This window comes from Nomia melanderi, chromosome 2 (assembly GCF_051020985.1).
Source record: "Nomia melanderi isolate GNS246 chromosome 2, iyNomMela1, whole genome shotgun sequence".
Taxonomy (NCBI): Eukaryota; Metazoa; Arthropoda; class Insecta; order Hymenoptera; family Halictidae; genus Nomia; species Nomia melanderi.
In genome coordinates, this window is record NC_135000.1 from 20592765 (window position 1) to 20613132 (window position 20368).

Here is a 20368-nt window from a genome sequence, read left to right on the forward strand (position 1 = left end):
GACGATTGATTTTTTAGTCGATTAGGTGATTCTTTTTATGAGCAATGAAAAATGGCACGATACTGACGTCTTGCGTATATCTCTATTCATTTGTTGACTGTTTAGAAATAGTGATAGAAGTTTTATATTTTTGAAGTACTGTCGCGTACCTTGTTTTCCACCGACTATGTTCGGTAGTTAAACTAGTACTTCGCACGCCGAATTAACTTTGTGCGAATTTTTAGGTTTGTGAAGTGGACTGTATTTACTTGTGAAAATCAGTGTAGTGACTCGAAATATGATCGATGCTCTCTATTTGCTTGGTTGACTATTTGTTTCCAACTATGATTCTCGACTCGCTATTCTCGACTCGCTATTCTCGACTCGCTATTCTCGACTCCCTGGGCCTCCCAGAATCGTCTTCGACGACACCTCCGCAATGTCGTCTTCACGGGGGTGAAGACGTTCTGGTTGGCCCTTTTCGATCTGAAAATGGTTGTGGAAGGGAGACACAATCCCTTCCCTTCTAGTCTTCCTAGTTGCTAAAGTTAATAACTAATTCGTCCCGTTTGCAATCGCCGACCGTGGCAGGTAAAAAGCAAGAAACGCTTGGCCTTAGAAACACATGCTAACGGACGGGCAAGAGAGTTAAAAATACTGGTGACTGGACACCAGATGTAAACAATAGGCAAAGAAAATCTACAGCAATAATCGCGGGCCTTATGGGTTCAGGGATTTATGGCTGCCACGGTCCCTTCTCGTAATACCGTAAAGACGATTGCAAGTTGTGAACGGGACGAAGGCTCCTATTATTTCGAAAAAACTACCAAATGTACAATAAGCCGTAGCAAACATAAAAGGTGTATGCAAACTAAAAAGTACGATGGTTCTAAGGGGTCGGAGGAAACGTTAAGGCTGTAAGTGGCCTTAACATACCGCCCCCCTTGAACGGTTCCGTTCAACATGTCTAAACTATTACATTAAACTGTGAAGTCTGGAGAGTGCATAATCATAAAAAACTAACTTATATCTATACACAAAGGCCTATACGTATATACAATGAACTATAGATGCTACGCTCAGTCTATCGGTAGTGGCGCAAGTCCCTTTACACTCCGTTTGTACCCTCCTAGCGGTGTCTTCACAGTCACCACACGGATAATCTTGTTGTCCCCTGGATGTACCTCCAAGATTCGGCCCAATTCTCACTGCAACGGTGGAAGGTTGTCCTCTCGTATGAGTACCAGTGTCCCTTCCTGAATACCTGCACCTTTGAGTATGTTGCCACAATGACAGCCTTTTGATATGCACATCTGTCCACTCATATTCCGGTAGGGTTCGTAACGAATCACCAATTAGGAAGTGTGCCGGTGTTAGTGCGATATAGTCTTTAGGATTAGAGGATAGGGGTGTTAGTGGTCGGGATTTTAAGATAGCCTCGATCTCGATTACTATGCTGTTCAATTGTTCGTACGTGACCAGTGCGTCTCCGATCGTAGCTTTTAAGTGGTTTTTAAAAACCTTCACCGTGGTAAGGTTTGTGACTAATTCTAAATGAGTTGCCTTTGTGGCAAAGCATACAAACACTACAACGTATCCTTTGATTCTATTTTCACTTCTGTGTTTCCGTTCCTTTAGAAAGAATGGTCCGCAATAATCGACTCCCTTTATTACCGCGTGGTGCGGCAGGTAGAAACCCTCGGTGAGCTCGTCTCCGCTGACCTGTGTCATGTGCCCTAACCGTTCGTAATCCTTTAAAAATTCCCGATATCCTGTTAACAGTTCCTGATTGGAATGTAATTTCCGTTCTAAAGCATAAAATCCCTTTAGCGCTATCTCTCGCGAACTCCCTAACCGTTGTTTATTTTTTATGTTGAACGGTAATCTTACGCAATATCGTCCGTCTGCATCTCGTATTGTATCCTGTTTAAATGAAGTTTCCGCGGCCTTTTCTTCTTCTGATAAATACGATTTCTCCGCGACTTCTTCTATCTCCCGGAATTTGTTTAACGTTTTATCTAAACTCGACGTAACAAGGAACGATTTTACTGATGGGTTCTTATATGCGGGTTGTAAATCTGTTTTGCCAGTAACTATCCATCCTAACCTAGTTTTCTGCAATATGATACTGTTGTTATTTAATTTAATTTGTCCAATGCTTAATAGGCTGAAGAACAATGTATTGCCTAATAACGCGTCTATCTTCCCTGGCTTATGGAATTCCGGATCTGCTAACGCGATGTTTTGCGGTAGTTGGATAGCGGTTCTGTTTACTTGTCGAGATGGTAGTAATCCGGTAATCGAGGGTACAGCAATCATCGATATCGGACTGGAAAAATTACTATTCCGCGCCTTGACTATTGTTTTTACACTATATTGTGCCCTGGTCGCCTGCTGACCTAAACCTGATAGCGTTAAATTTACGTTATGCTTACATAATTGCAATTTTTCGGCTAGTTCACTGGTTATAAAATGCGTCTGAGATCCCCCGTCTAATAAAACGCGGCACTCGTGTTCCTTGTTGAATTTGTCTAATATTTTTATCCGCGCTGTACCAAGCAATATTTCTGAATCGCATGTGACTGTTAACGCAGTTGCATTGGCTCCCGCGTTTGTTATTTGAGCTTCTACTTGGGTGTTACTAATGTTCGTATTGACCCGGTGTTCATTATTAAAATGTAATAATGTATTGTGCCTTTGATTGCATTTCCTGCACCCGTTTGCTTGACACGTGGCGACTAAATGTCCAGTTCGGAAGCAATTAAAACATAATTTATTCCGTTTTATCACCTCTAATCTATCCCGAATTGAAGCTTGCAAAAAATGTTTACAATAGTAAATTTCGTGGTTCTCGTTACACATGACGCACTTAGTATTTGTCGTCGCTACGTGGATGTACCCCCTTGCATTAACCTTGTTTCGTAGCGGACGATCTTGATACGGAACCCGTTTCATTGTGTTAGAAAATTCCGCTTCAATCTCCTCGCCACGCGCTTGTTTGTGTACAAAACTAACTAATTGTTCGAATGTCGGCATTTCATCATTTTCTAAAGTGCGTTCCCATCCGCGTCGAGTATTTTTGTCTAGCTTTTTTCCTATCAAATAAACTAATATCGCGTCCCATTGTTCTACGGGCTGACCTAGAGTGGCGAGTGCATTTACATGCATTTGAGCCTGTTCCGCCAATGATCTGAGGCTCGAGGGTGCATCGCGAGTTACTTCTGGTAATTCAAATAACGTTTTCAAATGCGACTGTACGATTTGTCGCGGTCTGTTGCATCGCCTTTGTAACAAGTCCCAAGCGACCCGGTAGTTCGGTTCTGACGCGTTTAACGAGGTAATTACCGACGCAATTTCTCCGCGAAGTGCATTTTTCAATAGATGGAATTTTTGTACCGCAGGTAAGTCTAAATTGTCGTGGACCAATGTTTTAAAGGTATCATGGAAACTGTGCCATTCAATGGGATTACCGTCGTATGGTTTTATCTCTATTTTTGGTAGAAGGGTACTTTCTTGCCTTACCGTTACGGTATTTGGCGAGTCTGTGAATCTACCTGTGCTTGCTAAATTACTAGGGGTTTGTAATCTCTCAATTCGGCGGTTTAGGAGGCTACTTATCTTAAAATAGTTTCGTTCGAACTGTTCTCTTTCCGAATCGTGATCGGAAACCTCGTCCTCTAACTCTATGCTTGACTGAACGTTTTCAAAGCTTGTATTTAACTCTATCACCTTTTCCTTGCGAATTTGTAATTCGTGAATGTCAAACTGATCGTCCTCACCCAGATATGTTTCTATCCGCGTAAGTTGCCCCTTAATTGTGGCTCGTTGTCTCTTAAGACCCTTTAATTGAGCTGTCTCAGGTACGTTCGTCATATTGCGATAATTGAACAACTAATGGAATCGAGATCGCGACTGGTCAATAAGGAACAATGTGTGAAGGAGTGGTGATTTCTAGACTCACCCTACAGGCGTCTGAGCTTCTAAATAGTGCTACTGCTGCGAATCCTTGAGACTGCTGCGATGCCTTGATGCTGCTGCGATGCCTTGATGCTGCTGCGATGCCTTGATGCTGCTGCGCTGCCTTGATGTTGCTGCGCTGCCTTGATGCTGCTGCGATGCCTTGATGCTGCTGCGCTGCCTTGATGTTGCTGCGCTGCCTTGATGCTGCTGCGATGCCTTAATGCTGCTGCGCTGCCTTGATGCTGCTGCGATGCCTTGATGCTGTTGCGATGCCTTGATGCTGCTGCGATGCCTTGATGCTGCTGCGATGCCTTGATGTATCCGCTGTCCGACGGCTGCTTCCCCGGTTGAGGCGTCCAAATCTGGCTGCTTCCTCAGTTGAGGTGTCCGATACGGCTGCTTACGAATAGCTCAGCTTCACCGGCGACGTATTATCCTACGGTGATGCTGTTGATCTGCCCTCTCCAAAGTGAGGCTAAGATCCCAATATATGAACTGCTTTTCTGCTGCACTACAAGCTCTATACTTGCTAACAATTGTCAATGATGTCCAAGGAGGATGTACTAATTACAATTGAGTCACTCCTCGGTAGTCACTACACTGCTCTATGTTTCTATATTTGCCGAAAAATCCGGCTCGAAGGACCAAATGTCGCGTACCTTGTTTTCCACCGACTATGTTCGGTAGTTAAACTAGTACTTCGCACGCCGAATTAACTTTGTGCGAATTTTTAGGTTTGTGAAGTGGACTGTATTTACTTGTGAAAATCAGTGTAGTGACTCGAAATATGATCGATGCTCTCTATTTGCTTGGTTGACTATTTGTTTCCAACTATGATTCTCGACTCGCTATTCTCGACTCGCTATTCTCGACTCGCTATTCTCGACTCCCTGGGCCTCCCAGAATCGTCTTCGACGACACCTCCGCAATGTCGTCTTCACGGGGGTGAAGACGTTCTGGTTGGCCCTTTTCGATCTGAAAATGGTTGTGGAAGGGAGACACAATCCCTTCCCTTCTAGTCTTCCTAGTTGCTAAAGTTAATAACTAATTCGTCCCGTTTGCAATCGCCGACCGTGGCAGGTAAAAAGCAAGAAACGCTTGGCCTTAGAAACACATGCTAACGGACGGGCAAGAGAGTTAAAAATACTGGTGACTGGACACCAGATGTAAACAATAGGCAAAGAAAATCTACAGCAATAATCGCGGGCCTTATGGGTTCAGGGATTTATGGCTGCCACGGTCCCTTCTCGTAATACCGTAAAGACGATTGCAAGTTGTGAACGGGACGAAGGCTCCTATTATTTCGAAAAAACTACCAAATGTACAATAAGCCGTAGCAAACATAAAAGGTGTATGCAAACTAAAAAGTACGATGGTTCTAAGGGGTCGGAGGAAACGTTAAGGCTGTAAGTGGCCTTAACAAGTACTGATAAATAAAATTGAAGTTTTCAAAGTATTGTTCGAATTTTAGTCATTTAAGGAGGAAAACAGTTGGTCGAAATTTAATGACATCATTTCTTGTTTTTAATTTCGTTCTCACATTAAGGGATAATTTAAAACATTGTTTTTACTTCATCTTGAAGTTAACAAACTCCATCACGATGAACGTAAAATTCACTTAATCTCCATCATTACAAACTAGACAACATAAATGTGATTTCGCATAAATATGCGCACCTACGTCGTTATAAAGTGTCGATACGACAACCGAATAAGATCGGTCTCAATAATTCAAGTATCAGTACACCAGGGAACAAGGTCAGGAAAAGCTTTTACGCGACCTATTTTTCAGGGTTTCCGTGTACATAATTTGTCAGTGAAATTATGGCCACGTGTTGCGAGGCGCTCCGTATAATTTAAAAGACCGGTTCGTTCGCCTCGAATCGACGAGACGACGATGGGCGTCGAGAAGATATGGTGGATCGGCACGGAATTTCGAGCGGAGCATGGGAATTACATCGATTGTTGGTTTCACTGTATTACAATTTATTGTTGCCGCCGATCGAACGTTTTTTTCCAGTTAAGTGGCCAGCTCGAATTTTCTCGTGATCGCCGATGGGCGGAATAATTTATCGAACCAGACGTATGTCCCGGTCAACTTTAGCCCCCTTAGTGCCTGCAATGTTCCTGTGTAAAGTATCACTTGGAAATATCTTAGAAAATAAGCATGTTCAAATGTATTGCAAAAATCAATACATTTTCACTGATAACAAGGATAATTCTGTAAAATCTACACACGTATTCCTCATTGGTATTACTGTTACAGTTGAGTATAGATGCTGTGACAATTTCGTCTGTCAACACTTATTTAAGCGATAACTGAAACTTGTATACATTATTATTTACAAATTTATTTTATAATTCTTCTATGATGAACAAATTTAACTTAACGATCGCTTTCTTTAAGATAACTTCAAGCCATTAAGGGTAGTTCATCCTATGATATAACTTTCCAATACATCGCACACATTTCTTACAAATTAGAATTGATTCGCGTCAATTTACACGCCATGGCATGTGGCCAATTTCTATGTCGCATGAAATATTGATTTTAGATATTTTTAGTAAAGACCACGCACTCGATACGTCGACCGCCAGGTACTAAGAGGGTTAAATCACGGTTCGAGCGTCCCGAGGAAGATCGATACGAGTTTTTAAGGGACACGCGAACTTCTATTTCGGCGTGACCGTTCCGTTTCGCCTTCTTGGAACCGCGTCCCGCTCGAGCAAACCGGGTCGGGACGAGCGGAGGACTCGGAACCCCCAGGCAGAACGATGATATTAGCGACTCGGCGCGCACCGACTACCGCGTAACAAACTAAAGAGGTTCCACTCGAACTGCCAGCAGCCGTGGAGTGCAAAAGGTTAACACGTTCGCTGTCGTGATCCCCAAGCGTGAAGGTATAGAAACGTAATGGACTTTTTGTGGCGATAACAGCTTTTCTTATTAATTCTTATCCGACTGATAGTGGACGATACTTTTTTACCCGTGATGACCCATCGTAAAAGGCCAATCGAATGGGTGGATTTTTATGGTAACGTTAGACACTATTCGGTGTGTGAAATAATAGAGTTACTGTAGTTTGAGTGACAAGAGAATTCACTGAAACCGAGCTTGATTGACGGACGCAATGAAAGGCAACTGCGTTAACCTCAGTCTGCCTGGGGGTAGGACTCCTCGCGATCACTTGTAAAATATTAATGTTTTATTTGTCTGGTGTAGAATATCTCAAAGAGACTGTTTATCGTTATTGGCGCCTCGAAGATTTGTTTGAAGAATATTTGATTGTAGAAATAAATGGAAGGGAAATAGTGTAGTAAATAATTGAGCAAGTTGTATGAAATTATCACTGATTAAACAAATTGTTAGCATGGGAAAATTATTTCTTTCTCTTGTAAAAGTACCGCTACAGATTCTTAGATACAAATTGTTTCATGGGATTTGCTATTGTCCCATTGAGCTCGTTTCCAAATAAACCAGAAGAATGGTGACCGAACGAAAGATCGGCCGGCATAATTATGTCTTTTTTACGTGCGAACGTAATTCATTCCTTCTCCACGGGAAGATAATTACAGGTCGCACTGTTCCTTCCACACTTTAGCCTGCCTGTTCGCCTCGGACATAAATCATGTCTTTCCTTTTTAAAAACGGTCAGTTGTGACCGATTTCGAGAATGGCGGAGGGGTTATTACTATTCGCCTCAACCCAGAGTTACGTACTTCTCGAATACCGACGGAAAGCCGAAGTTTTACGCGGACCATCGGAACTTCGGAAAGAAACTCGCCCGCTTAATTATTCCGTATGGTTAAGGGTTAACGAACTCGCGAAAATTCAGCCATTCGGTGACTTTACCGATCGACAATGTCGTTTGTACTTTTTCCCTTATGTGACAGCACATGTTTGTATTCTATGAATATTTAGTAACACGAGAAAAATAAATTGTTACATTGAGAATATGCATTTATTTCACTCGATACTTCTCACTGTAGCTTCCAACCCATTCAGAATCATGCAGACTGGGAAAGAATATACACCTTTGGAATATTGTCTGATCAGATAAAGTAGATCTCTGATCATTAACTTGTTGCTGTAGTTAAGACTGTATTTAAATCTTATAAAAATTCAATATAAGATTACTTTCATTGTTTGAAAATTAAAAAGTAACATGATACATTTAAAAATTCAAATCGATCTTCAATACTCGATGTAAATCTTTAAATCTTTAAATATTGTTCATAGAGAGCAGAGGACGTAGAAAAGTTAAAGTAACGTTGGCCCCGAAATGGAGGCTTGTTTTCTCGTATCGAACACGAGAAAGGTCGTAGAACCGCTGAGACAATAATATCTGTGTACTACTTGCACTAGCAGTGGAAGTCCTGCCAATGGTCTTGGCGGCAGGCCAAAAGTTTCCGTTAAAAGTCTGATTCATGCGGTGAAAGTAAAAGTTTTTACTGATACCGCCGACCGCTGCGTTTCCTGGCCTATCGATACGGTGACACGGAAACAGTCACCTGGCCGTTTTATGGAGTCAGTGTCAATAAAACCCTTCATTTTTATTGCGTTCGGATATTGGAAATGTCCATCGAGGAATTTATAGACGTTCCACTGGAAAATCTTTGGTAACCGCTAATCCGTTAGACATATTTTACTTTGATGGATGAAGATTGATAAGGACAAGGCACGTTCCACGTAATTCGAGAAACTCGAATACTTATAATAAAGGAAATAGCGTTGTTTTTAGAGGATGGAAAAGTATTATTATATTTGTGGACTCGTTGTTTCTAATCTTACTGTTCTACTTAATTTAATAGAATATTTCATTTAATTTTTTACGATCTTCCAACTTTTTAATTAATCATTAATATAAATTAAGGCCGATGCTACTTTTCCACCAACCTAATATGATTAAAATATACTAAATCATAGAATTATTAATTTTCATTGCAAATAAAATTACTGATTTTTACAGAGATATTTCCCCACTGAATATTGAATAATTCTTCAAAAAGGTATTCTTGTACGACGTCAGTTGTCGAACATTTTCTCTCGATTTTTCAGAAATGTCTCCAATCCACAAACGGGGTTTCTGAAGTATTTATAAAATAATGTTCTTCATATCATATTATATTATTGTAAGAATATTACTCATACCATGTCATATTGTTATAACAATAGAATTCGTATAACATCACACCACTATGACAATATTATTCGTATCATATTATAAAATATGTAACAACACATTTCTTCCGCGAAGTCGACAACGACGAATCGACACACACGCCGAGACGAATAAAAATCGGCAAGTTCGCGGAATCAAATCGCGCGCGAGTTGACGTGCACCGGGCTCGAATGCATCGATAGCTCGCGCAATGCCTGTGCGAAACGGAGGTCGGCCGTCTCCGCGCGCGCGATGCGTGTGACGATTACAAAGCGATCGCATTATATGCGCGTCACGTTCCCCCGGCGAGAAATTGTTCCTGCGAGAAAAGAAACGCGGCACTGTTACACGGATCGCGGAAATTGTTAATAGACCGCGTCTGGAACGTGGAACAATATTTTTCGAGGAAGCTATCTGCGACGCTGCTCGGCATGTAACATTTTCGAGACCGGTTTCGGTGGATCTGGAATTTTGCTCGAAAATTTACAGACTCGTGCAAGATGTAACGTAGTTTGGTTCGCCGATGAAAAATGGCGATTCCTTGCGTTACAAGAAATAAAATTTATAAAGTACACCCTCCTCGCGTGAGTTTTCCATTTTAAAGAAAAATAATTGCGGAAATTGCTCGGAAGGATACTGAAAGATTCCTTGCCTCGCGAGTCTGACTATGATTGATCATTTCTACTGATGTTAGTGTTTATATGCATCAACATCGTATACTGGTTTCTATTTATTCTTCGATGTAAATTACACCAAAATGCTACAGGACAATTTTGAATTACTTGATGTAATTTATAATTCCATCTTCTGTATCTACAATGTCTACGACTCCGGCTAAAATCATAGATTAAACTATATCCTGAAAAATAAGTGTAAACACAGTGTCACGATTGATATCAATCAACTATAAATTACTTTCAATCCAACAGTAAAATCATATTCGATTACGTACTTTCCATTTATCACGGTTTACCGAGCTACAATAAACCATAAAAAAATCAAAAAGTAAGTGAAAGTAGAAGTAGATCTTGCTCGGAGAAGTCATCTTGATTCGAACACGGTGGACGGAATTGCCGAAAGAAATGAACGGTTGGAGGCGGTGACGGACAACCGTGCCTTCATTACTGTCGTTAAGGAAACACGGATTCGCCGGGTCTGAGTTTCGAAATTGCAACCGAGTGCTCCGGATGAGAGGTCCACGAGTAGACTAGCGGCGAGAGACTGGAACTAGTAGAAACTGGTGGAATCGCTGCAACTAGACGGAGGCGGCGTGGTTCGCTTTCGTTCTAGCGCGAGGGGAAATTTTCGTTGGGCGTGTCGCGTCGGCCGTTTTTACCGGAGACGTTTTATGATTCCGTCAATCAGGACATAACGCAGCGTTCCCTTTTACATTTCCTCCGCCGTCGATCTCTCTGCGTACAAGTACAAGGCGTGTTTCTCCTTCGAGCGCCTAGCGTAGCCGGCAATCGCACTTAAGTAGGTAGACTCGAAATTTGTGCTCGTTTCGGCGAAACTTGCGCGTCCTGGAACGTTTGAGGAGCAATTAGAGTAAGTAGACTGTTATGAGAGACAGTTAGTCGCGTCTACCGCGGACGGTGTTGTGTTTGCGCTTGCCTCGAAACAGATTTAATGCACAACGCTGTAGAACACTTAAACGAATGACGTTAAATAAATGACGGATAGTGGGGAACGCGTTGGGAATTAATTATTTTGTATTCTGATGCTTAAAATCGATTTTTCTGTAGACTATTTTTGCAGGAATTGTATTATCAATCACTTTCTGGGTTGTTTGTGACAGGTTTGGTACTTGCATATTCAAAACTGTGTAGAACTATATTATATTGTTATGTAAAGTCTAAATTGACTTTTAATTCAAATTCTAATTCTTTAAGTTCTTTTAATAGAAGTTTCACTAATAAGCCTCGTGCAGTGTTCAAAGAAATGATCATAATATCTCAATTTCTTTGATTAAATTGAAAAAGTTCCTTCTTTCACTAGATCGTATCGATCTTGTACAGATGTCTATCTGAAAGATTGTATAATTTACAAAAGTCCACTTCTAGGTTGACCCGAACTGAGCGCGCGGGTTAATTAATCGATGGCCCAGTTTCATACGAGGTTAACTTTAACAAAACTCGCGTTTTTGATACAATTATTTGATGCAATTAAAGTAGATTCTTGTGAAAGATAATTTAGTGTGCACTGCGGATGGTGTTGTAATAATGTGAGATCGGTTCTTGCGTGAATTTAATAGAGAACTGTAGAATTCTTTAATTAGGCAGATTGGAAATGTTCCTAGTATAATTCGACGACAGTTTTGACGGAGCACGTTGTCTGGATCGGGGTATAATTAGAGTAGGTAGACTGTTATGAAAGATTGTTAGTCGTATTTGCCGCAAACGTTGCCGTAATTTCGTGTAATTTCTTCTGATGAGATTTTATTTATAGCCCTGTAGATTTCTTTATGAAGCCGGGTCGTATACACGTGTTCGAATACGACGTTTCTTCTGACGAAAGATTCTGGCTCGCCTGAGCGTAATAATCTGGTAGACATAGATCGCTAATTTTACAGAATTCTTGTTATCTCGAACGGGGTTTTATGCGTAGCTATAAGATTTCACATTTGAAAGCTGGATTTCGCATAAAACTGTTAGATACAGATCGATCGGTTACGAAAAGAATCGAAAAGTATAAAAGCGTACGGCCACGAAGCCTTTTTATCTCCTTTCTCAAATGTCCATTACACAAGAGGCAAGGGAATTCCACGGAAACTATGCGAGTCCAAACAATAAATTGTATTACCTCTCGTTTTCTATCATCTAACTGTAATAACACTTTCCAACCATACAGTGGGGATTAAAGCTTCCAAAAAAGCGAAAGAACGATTAATCCCTGATCTTTGGCGTGCACGGTTTTACGCGTTCCATTCGATTTTTCATTACAAATCACATTTGAGCAGGAAAACAGTGAGCTCGCGTTATTATTCCCAAGCGGACCTCGAGGTCGAGGGGATTACTTTCTGCTCTTTCGCTTATTTTACATTGAAATTTTCATTTTTCCCCTCCCGGGGCGACCGGGTTTATAACATGGCGAATTTATCAGGGGTTAAATCGCAGGAACGGAATGCTCGAAGGGTGTAAAGATGAAATCAGCGTCGGTAGGTCGGAGCCAACGAGAAAGAACGAGAGAAAGAGACGGAGAATACTAGGGGGAGAAAGGGAGAAAGAAGATCCAGATTAAAGATTTCGATAATGGAAATTCGTGATGCAAAGGTCCGTTGCTCGGACCCTAGCATCGTTCTGGGATCGTAATCGAATTGTTATCGCTTCGTTTCACGGCGTGCAGTAATTATTTTTAATTTAACTCTCGCGAACAGATGCGCACTCTTGACTTTCTAGGTTCTTTCGGCGTGCATGAACGATTCGCTTCAAAATCATCGACGGATCTAACCGAGAGGACTATTAGTTCTTTTTTTTTCTCCACCCTTCTTTTTTTTTCCACCCTCGTCGTGATCCCGGAGCCTCTCAGCCGATCGAAATTATTGAATTATTCTGCGTCGAGCGCGATTCATTGAACCTACTCTGACGATACTGTATTGAATATGAAGAACCTTTTACTCTACTTCTATTTGGATTTATTCGATGCTCCGTGAACCAAAACAAGAGTGGCGCGCAGCGCGCCACCCCCGGTAAAACAGCATTCGATCGAGCGAGCCTGGTGTCTGTCATACTTATTCGCTTATTGGCTGTAAAGAGGATTGTTATCAACCATTCAGAGCATTGACACTTTATCTTAAATGTGGTGGTTTATCTGTTTTTAAATATTTATGTATATATGGATACAATGCAGATTTTTTGTAGAATTTGGAGATTCGTACAATGTGCCGAAAGGAACTTTGTCAGTCTTCTCAAGGTGAATGGGAGAACCGAATATCCAAAGTTTCCTTTCCAACTTGATTAAAATCTCGAATTCCATACTTTTCTAAACATGCATTTCACTGTAGCACATCGTTACACTAAACACTCACTAATCGGAACAGGACGACGTTCGTAATGCCAACAAATCATAATGCCTTAAGTCGAACGTAAAGTTCCCGATGTCCACTCTAATTAATCGGGTCGCGTCGTTCGCGCGCGATAGGCGGGCAGGCTTCCTTAATAAATGTAATCCTCGTCCGCGTAATCTCTACGAAAGATATCAGTTTTTACGATGATGTTAGGCGGCGCGCTGGACGGTCCGGCCTCGTTATCGGCTCGAAATTCTTCACAATTTCCGGGAGAGGAAATCGAACGGTCAGCCGGGAGCAATCTTGCTAACTGGATTCCATCTCTTGATGGACAAAAGCCAGCGTCCAGACCGGCGCGGCGGTCGCCGTTGCCGCCGTTGCCGCTACTGTTGCCCCGGTCGGTCCTGCCGCCGAGTCCGTTTCTAGGTCAGTTGACTCAACTAGTTCGCCCGGTTCTGGGTCGGTCACCGTTTGTCTAAGTTCTGAATGCGCGCGGCCAGCGGTCTCCCCTATCGCATCGAAAGTCAGCCGCGAATGAACTTGGTTCCGCGGGTAACACGGGACGGCGGAAGTTTTCACCGATGGTACCATCTGCGATACGGGAGAATTAGTTGGCCGGCGGCTGGCGGCCTGCGAGACAACGCCGCGACAACGGGAAAGTTACGGACGAGCGGGCCAGCGAGAGGAGATAATTGTTGTTCGCTAAATTCCGGGGGAGCCCGGACCCGATATCTTGTAACGGAACCCCGGCCTCTCCGCCTTCGCTCGTGGTCTACATTATTATTCCATTAATTGAGAGCGTTCGCGGGCGCGGACACAGCCGGCGGCCGTTTTATCGATTTATTCTGCCCCCACCGAGGCCCCATCCGTCTGCTCACCCCCTATCGCCGGTTTCCATCCCTCCGTTCGGGGTCTCAGCCCAGCACTTTGCCGCGGGACGCGTGATTTTCTCCCGATGGCTCCCGTTCGCTGGAATTCAAGCACGACAATTGCAGTTTCGGATTTAAGGAAAGGATTCCCTCTAACCACCCCCTCTTGTCCCTGTCTCCCTCAGCCCCGCAACTCTCTTCCCGCACCCTCCTTGCCGCCACGGGTATCCCCCGTGTCAAGCTACAGCGCGAACTATCCTTTTGTCCTTGGAGTTCCTTTGTACCGATACTTTGGTGCTCGGATACTCGCGCAGCCGGCGAGGACCGAACAGAATTCCGCGTTTCGCAGAATTATATGGCGAAACGGCAACGGCGAGTCGCTCAACCAGGGCTGTAATGCCTTTTGCCGTAGGTCTCGCGCTCGCTCGCGTGCGTGCTCGCGCGAGATTCGATGCCACGATCGCTCCTTACCTTTCAGAGATATTGCGAGGCCTCGTAATCCGTGACGGTGTTGCACCAGAGTGGAAGGAACGCGTTAATGCGGCGATATACGCGCGAACGCGACGCCGTAATTTTACCTTTTTTTCCTTGTTTCTTTCCCTCTCTCGTCGATACCCTTTGTCTGCCGTTTTTTGGATTCACCGCGCAACGTAATTTTGTTCTGAGTTTTTTCTTCGCACTTTTTTCGTCGGTTCCTTTTATCTTCGTTTTTCAGATTAACCGCGCGGCGATCGATGAGCCGCGCGGATTTCGTTCTTTGACCGGTTCGAATGGGTCGCGTGCTTCGCGAATTGGAAATTGTAAATAGGATCGAGCGGCGGTCTCGGGCGTCGAGCGGGGGAAGAACGGGGAAGAAAATCCGGCGAGACCTCGATAATAAATCGATTCGATCCCGGTGAAGAGTGACGGACACGATTAATACCGAGTAGGCACTTATCGTGAAAGCGTACCGCGCTTTTCATCGTCATTATACGCATTACCGTTTTTTATAACCAACGGCTCGAGCGCGTTCTAATTTTCCTATATCCTCCTCGCAATACGAAAAAAGGAATCTGCGAATATATTCTCGATTTAACTGGATTATCCGTTTCACTCTTTTTTTCCCCACCGAGTCCCCACGGTAATTTCTGCGAATTAAACGACGCATGAATTTTACCGATCGCGTGCTCCTCGAAATTGACGCCATCTTGTTAAGCATCGAACGCCTGCGACCGCATTTTTATCTCTATTCAAATGCGCGACGATAATTGCACGAATGCGATTCGGGAGTGCATTACTTTCTTAAACAAACCTTTCAAGTAACTAGATTGTATCGGCATTTCTCGTGCCATTAATTAGTCCAATAAATACTTCAATTTAATTCACGAGCCTTACCGCACCAGCATATCGATCGATCAGTCTCCTAACCTCAATTTCTACCCACGAAACAAGGATCAGTAAGTTGTAAATATTTTGATGTGCCCGTTAAACGATAGTTAATTGGATAATATCACTTTCCGTGGAGTCGATTAACCCAAAAGCTGAATGAATCGACCGTATCCCTCTCGTGATCGCCGCCATATTGGTGGAACGCTTTTGACCGCGTTTTCGCGTGTAGCCGCACGTGAAACGATAATTACCTGAAAACGGCCGGGAGAGGTGATGCGAGTTTCTTCCTTTTTCATTGTTCGCAACATTCCGGAGGAAATTTTTAACGGTAATCGACCCCTCCGCACTCCGGAGGGAACCGGTTCACGTGACGCCGCGGGAAAACAACGAAACCGGCCGGTTGTATTTCATCCGTGGCCACTCCGTTATTACAGCGGTGTCGATGAAGCGCCCGTCTGCCTTATTTGCGACTACAGCCCTGGTTCGCCTTGCCGGCAGCCTTGCCCGAACCGGCCAACGACCGTATCTCTCTCGTCTATCCTGCACGCCGGCCGTCGTCTTCTCCTCGGTCTCTCTCGCACTCCTTTCTCTTTCGCTGGCCGACCTCTCTGCTCGTACAGCAGGCCTCTCTTTGATCCGTTGCACAGGTAGGCTCTCTCACGTGGTAGGTACCCACGTATAAAGCTCCACCGGACAGTTTAAACGAGGCCTTTTCGGCCCGCCACCGTTAAGCTTAGGGGATACTTTTGCACCTTGGCGTCTCGCGGTCGTGGGCGATGCACGGACCGGCGTGGGTCGCCCGGGTTGTTTTGGTCGGCCAATGGAGTTAAAACGGGTTCCCGTTTAATAGCTGTCTGCTACATTTTTGCGACCCGCCCCGTTAATGATTTTTAGACACGGACCTTTTCGTTCGCCCCCGTTCGTCTCGTGATTAATTCGCGAGTTGTGCGTTTCCTTCCTTTTTTACTTTCACTTTTATAAACGCTTCGTTCTGCGTGCAACGAAGGTAACATTCTTATTGTTACCTCCATTTCGTTTTTCTGATACTCTGTGTTGCACGTTTATGGATCCGATGGATGCATGTTAAAGGAGATTTTAGAGGCGTACGTAGATGAGAACGTGGTCAAACGAATTGGCTTGTAAAACGATTAATTTACATAATATTCTGCCATTAGATACGGACCGTTTAAATGTAAACATCGTAACATGCAAATTAGTTTAAATTACATCGCAATCGTGTTCACCAGAAGAGAAACCGCGTTAGATCCTGTTTTATCATTTTTAATTACTGGTATTCGCGATCACGAAACACCCCGGTAAACAAGTTAATTACTTCACTTACAATATGCTCACATGCATACACATGCTTCGTTTCTTTTTACCCTCCTTCGACTGCTGGGAATTGGCTACATCATCGAATGCTCTACAAATTAGCATGAGACAGTCTTTGATATTAAATAAGAATATCAGTGTTAATCGTTGTTTGTTAAATTCTGCAATCAACAGAATCTACACATTTTTGTGCATTTACAAGTTAATTGATTTACCTCACTATCCTGCGCATAAATTAATTAGGATTATTAGGAAGTACATACTTTTCAAATCATTTTATAATATAATGCAATACGATGTAGTATAACAGGTACACGGTGCTTGCAATATTTATTATTCCAACTTATCCTACGCTCCATTATATCCACTCCAACTCAATTAACCATAATCAGTGAGCAACAAAAACATTCAATATATTTTTTTTCAAACTACAGCCAGTCGACGACCTGAAAATTTCAAACTACTCAATTTAATTATTCCATACCCAGGCTCTAATCTTAAACATTATCCACCTTCAGATTCACGTGTTCTCGAATATTACCGGTCACAAGTAATGTCTAAGAAAAGATTACAAAGTTTCAGTCGAAATGGAATCCAATTGCGTTGTTCAAGCGTATTATTCGGTACATCCGTTTCTGGTCGTAGTATCCTGCTATAGCAACAACCGGTCAAAAAATGTGTCCCACTTGTGTCACTCATTTTCAGGCGCGTATATCGATAAATTCCAACATACTTCACTGTTTTTCTGAACTGTGAATTACTGTATTTAGTAATTCCTGCGTCAAGCGTACAGTAACTCTTTCAGTCGTGTCGCTGGTAGCGTCTCCGCCTAATAATTGTCCGGAAAACAGACGACTAGTCGTTCTCGAACAACGCGTCTTTTGACAAAGGAGCATCGCACTTTGAACTTCCGCGGGTTTCCTGATAAACGGTTGGGTAAAGAAAGAAAGAGAGAGGAAGAGGGAGAGAGAGAAAAAAAGAAGTTTCAGGGCGCTATAAATAAATCAACAGGGAACGGAACGACTGGACCAGCTTTCATTCAGCCGTTGATGTAGGCGTCCGCCTATACTATCTTATCAGGTGCAACGACCGAAACGGATGTTACGATAATGATACTCTTAGAAATGCGCTTCTCTCGGATATAGAGAAACAGAGCGGGAGGGGGAGAGAGAAGGAGAGCCGGACGATCGTTGCAGTTGTCCGCGTTAAAAAGGAAACACGCGGCGCCGATAAACGAGAGAGAAATTCGAAATTACACAGTTCCCATCGATTGTCGTTCGACGGACGCAGGCGGGACAACGACGCGGTTTCGACCGAGTGCGCGACCTTTTAATATAGGGTGTCCGTAAAGCGCTTTCATTTTTAATGTATCGGAATTACATGAATTTCAATTTTCCAATCGATTAAATAGCGTCAGTCAGTTTGTTTAAATAAGTTATCAAGAGAATTTAAGGTGATTGACTCTTGGATTGGGGTGTTTCAGAGAACTGTGATTCACTGATGATTCATTTATTTAAGCTTCTGGAAAGTAGAATGATTCAAATTTAAAAATACTGTTCCCGAGTGTTTGAGGTTAAGATGTTTACATGCGAATGCGTTAATATAGTAAAACAGCAATGCTTATATGTTATATGTCAAATGGAATTTTTCAAATTTTGTTACGGAAGACGTTCTGATTTTCAATCGATTATTTTCAAAGTAAGATCGACGTTTTTCCATTCGTGTAGTTGGCTTAATCGTGGCATTTTGTATACGTATATAAAAGTTTTCTGAATTCGTATCGTGGGTGTAGTGGTAATGCAATTCGATAAAGAAAGTGAGGGGTTAAGTCTGGTGATCCAACCGGCCGAGGTCTGTTGCTTCCGCGGGCCATCCATTGAGTTGGGCAACATTCATTCAGATAATCTTGAACGAAACACGAATACTACGTTCCTCTCTGGCTCGGTTCGCTCAACCTTACCGGGGTTCCAAGAATTTCTGTGAAATTCACCGACGTACGAATTACTTCACGAAAATTTCATCAGCATTCGAGATCATATAAATAAAGTCTCTTCGACAAAGTCTTTCACTCGTAATATCATTACCATACACTCGGAAAGTATTTAATCAGATTTGAGTCGTAACTTGTATAATAACTTTATAAACGGACACCTTATCATTACGATCCTTTTATTTATTTTCAAATATAATTAATACTTTTGTGATTGCTTCATAGCAATGCTCGATGGATTTTTCAAATATCTAATTCGTTCTGAAATCAGTATATTCTGGCAATTATAATACTTCGTAGTACTATAATGTAATTAGTTCTATTTATAGTTACAAAAATACTTTCGCAATTACATCGCGGTAATGTTCGATTCATTAACGTTTTATTTATTGCCCAAGAACAGTTTTAATAATTGCTTCACAGTAACGCAGGAACCATTAAAATTTTTTCACCTACCCGATAAACAACGACCGTACGAACCACCCGGTATTACACCCGATGCAACAGAAAAGGATGGCTGTGGGAGGCAGGGAGTGGAAGCGGAGAATATAAATTACAGTAAAGATAAACAAAATTGCTGGCTCAGTGTTTTGTAATGCTCGGCTTGGCGCGGCTCGCGTGCCCAATAAATGCAATTAATTTTACTGGTCAATTACCGAGATAATACGACGGTGTCCATTTCGAGGGTTATAATTAATGGTTTCGATATGGAAAACAGCCGCGTAATTTCGAGGTGGTCGTATCGAGACGGATCTTTTTCCGGCGGTCCCGGAACCACGAAACTCGGCTTCGCGAATTCCGTAAGCTCTGGTGCCGATCGGAGAGATCCACAAGAGCGCTCGGGTACAACGCGAGGAAGGAAAGCTCGACGAAAAGCGATATTCCTTTGGTTCACGCGCGAGCGACCCGACAAAGTTCCTCGATGTCCAGGGAGAGGCCCGGTGTACGCTTCTTCGTGTTGAAGGATGGATCGCGTTACACGTCCGTATCGTGTAACACCTCGATCTACAAAGGAGAGCACACCTCGCGGCCTGGAACGGCTCGGGTGCTCCGTTCCACGGACCGATGCCGATGATTCTTCCTTGGCCGTGTGCGCGTCGACTGGTCGCCAACGGCAAAAATTAGTTCATTACGATGCGCGGCGCGGCACGAATTATTCTTGCCGCGTCGGTCGTATACCGGTGCGCGTCTATAACCGGTAGGGTATTATTTGATTACCGCGCGGCCACGGTCCGAATGATCATTGCCGGCCGGGTCGAGCATACCGCGCCATACAACCGGCACGAATTATTCGATTGCCCGCGTGCCCCGGCCGCGGACGCGAATAATTCCGACCGTCTCCGTCGCGCGACTCTCGTCGAAACCCGGCAAGAATCAATTGGAGCGGACTGGTTCTGCTGGATCACGCACACTCGACCCGGGACGTGCATACACATAGGTGGTCGGCCGAGCTCGCGCGTTTACGCGTATCCTTGCCGAGTCGAAACGAGACTCGTGGTCGGCGAGCGCGGGCGGATTACTGCCTACGGTATGCATTCCATCGAAGCCTCCGGAGCTTTCTCCCGCGGGACGACGGAAAAATACGTGAGAACGCGCATCACCGCTGCCGCCGCCGTCGCCGCCGTAGCAGCGTGGATTAGGAAGAGACTACGGTTAAACGCTCTCGCTTTCAGTGAAACTCGTCACGCTGCATCGCCGGCGC